This window comes from Sciurus carolinensis, chromosome X (genome assembly GCF_902686445.1).
Source record: "Sciurus carolinensis chromosome X, mSciCar1.2, whole genome shotgun sequence".
Lineage (NCBI taxonomy): Eukaryota > Metazoa > Chordata > Mammalia > Rodentia > Sciuridae > Sciurus > Sciurus carolinensis.
The window spans coordinates 79,998,510-80,001,410 of record NC_062232.1 but is presented as its reverse complement, the minus strand read 5'-3'; the positions used below and the strand labels follow the sequence as shown (position 1 = coordinate 80,001,410).

At 41.9% G+C, this 2,901-nt stretch overlaps 1 pseudogene; it reads left to right on the top strand.

Annotated features, from left to right (window-relative positions):
- The first annotated feature begins 459 nt into the window (after positions 1 to 459).
- On the top strand, positions 460 to 1,921 carry LOC124972439 (eukaryotic peptide chain release factor subunit 1-like; annotated as a pseudogene).
- Positions 1,922 to 2,901: the final 980 nt, after the last annotated feature.

Here is a 2,901-nt window from a genome sequence, read left to right as displayed (position 1 = left end):
ACCCTGCACAAAACTCAACTCAAAATGGATCAAGGACCTTGGAATCAGACCAGAGATCCTGCATCTTATAGAAGAAAAAGTAGGTCCAAATCTTCAACTTGTTGGCTTAGGATCAGACTTCCTTATCAGGACTCCCATAGCACAAGAAATAAAAGCAAGAATCAATAACTGGGATAGATTCAAACTAAAAAGCTTTCTCTCAGCAAAGGAAACTCTCAGTAATGTGAAGAGAGAGCCTACAGAGTGGGAGAAAATCTTTGCCACTCATACTTCAGATAGAGCACTAATCTCCAGAATATATAAAGAACTCAAGGATATCACAGGCCCCATGTGAGCTGATTGCAACACATGCAGCTGCCTGGAGAGAGGGAGCCGGTGTCCTACGTCAGAGCCACCGCCACCGCGGAGCCCCCGCTGGGGAGGAGCAGCCGCTGCCTCCCAGGACTGGGCCTTTAGGGAGGAGGAGGCAAGAAGATGGCAGACGACCCCAGTGCTGCCGACAGGAACGTGGAGATCTGGAAGATCAAGAAGCTCATTAAGAGCTTGGAGGCGGCCCGCGGGTGAGCGCCCTGTCTGGCCCCCTTGCCCTCTTGGATCCTGGACCCCTCAGGATGGCCGCCCCCACGCCGCATGGCCGGATGAGGAGAACCCGGCACTAGCCAACTCCCGCCTTCTGGACCTCTGGCAATGGCACCAGCATGATATCATTGATCATTCCTCCCAAAGACCAGATTTCACGAGTGGCAAAAATATTAGCAGATGAGCTTGGAACTGCATCTAACATTAAGTCACGAGTAAACCACCTTTCAGTCCTGGGAGCCATTACATCTGTACAACAAAGACTCAAACTTTATAACAAAGTACCTCCAAATGGTCTGGTTGTTTACTGTGGAACAATTGTAACAGAAGAAGGAAAGGAAAAGAAAGTCAACATTGATTTTGAACCTTTCAAACCAATTAATACATCATTGTATTTGTGTGACAACAAATTCCACACAGAGGCTCTTACAGCACTACTTTCAGATGACAGCAAATTTGGCTTCATTCTAATAGATTGCAGTGGTGCACTTTTTGGCACACTCCAAGGAAACACAAGAGAAGTCTTGCACAAATTCACTGTGGATCTCCCAAAGAAACATGGTAGAGAAGGTCAGTCAGCCTTGCGTTTTGCCCATTTAAGAATGGAAAAACGACATAACTATGTTCGGAAAGTAGCAGAGACTGCTGTGCAGCTGTTTATTTCTGGGGACAAAGTGAATGTGGCTGGTCTCGTTTTAGCTGGATCAGCTGACTTTAAAACTGAACTAAGTCAATCTGATATGTTTGATCAGAGGTTGCAATCAAAAGTTTTAAAATTAGTTGATATATCCTATGGTAGTGAAAATGGATTCAACCAAGCTATTGAGTTATCTACTGAAGTCCTCTCCAACATGAAATTCATTCAAGAGAAGAAATTAATAGGACGATACTTTGATGATATTAGTCAGGACATGGGCAAATACTGCTTTGGTGTTGAAGATACACTAAAGGCTTTGGAAATGGGCGCTGTAGAGATTCTAATAGTCTATGAAAATCTGGATATAATGAGATACGTTCTTCATTGCCAAGGCACAGAAGAGGAGAAAATTCTCTATTTAACTCCAAAATAAGAGAAGGATAAATCTCATTTCACAGACAAAGAGACAGGACAGGAACATAAGCTGATTGAGAGCACGCCCCTCTTGGAATGGTTTGCTAATAACTATAAAAAATTTGGAGCTACATTGGAAATTGTCACAGATAAGTCACAAGAAGGATCCCAATTTGTGAAAGGATTTGGTGGAATTGGAGGTATCTTGCGGTAGAGTTCCAGGGAATGGAATACCAAGGAGGAGACGATGAATTTTTTGACCTTGATGACTACTAGGTAGTCGACATGGGTCCGGCAAAATGTGCCTCACCCTCCAGCATCCAACCCAAGGAGCATACCCGTGGTGGAATCCAAACAGATCCCTGCCTTATAATTGGAACATTTCCAGAAATTAATCCATGAGCATTGGATACTGAAAAGAAAACCGAAACAAAACCAGACCCAACCCTGTACATTGGTTTGTCATGGTGTCAGCGCAGCAGCCTACAACTAAGTTCCTAAATGCCACTTTGGACTAATTTAAAAAAGAATCCCAGTTTTTACTTTTACTCGATGGTGGAATTGGTTGCTCTTGTATTTTATGAAAAAAAAAAATGATTTTTTTAACCTTCATACATAGAAGCAAAAATACTTTAACTGCTGTAAACCTTCAAAAGTTAATAGAAGTGAGATCATACTGATTTGTTTCTTATTTTGATTGGAGAAAAATTAAATTGCTGCATTTCGCAGTGACCCATTTTCTCAACTTAGACTGCATAAGAAGAAATACATGTGGTGAAATGTTGGAACCAAAAAAAAAAAAAAAAAAGAACTCAAAAAACTCTGCACCAAGAATACAAATAATCCAATCAACAAATGGGCTAAGGAAATGAACAGACACTTCACAGAAGAAGATGTACAAGCAATCAACAGATATATGAAAAAATGTTCAACATCTCTAGTAATAAGAGAAATGCAAATCAAAACTACCCTAAGATTCCATCTCACCCCAATTAGAATGGCGATTATCAAGAACACAAGCAACAATAGGTGTTGGCGAGGATGTGGGGAAAAAGGAACACTGATACATTGCTGGTGGGGTTGCAAATTAGTGCAGCCACTCTGGAAAGCAGTGTGGAGATTCTTCAGAAAGCTTGGAATGGAACCACCATTTGACCCAGCTATCCCACTCCTTGGCCTATACCCAAAGGACTTAAAATCAGCATACTACAGAGATACAGCCACATCAATGTTCATTGCTGATCAATTCACCATAGCCAGATTGTGGAACC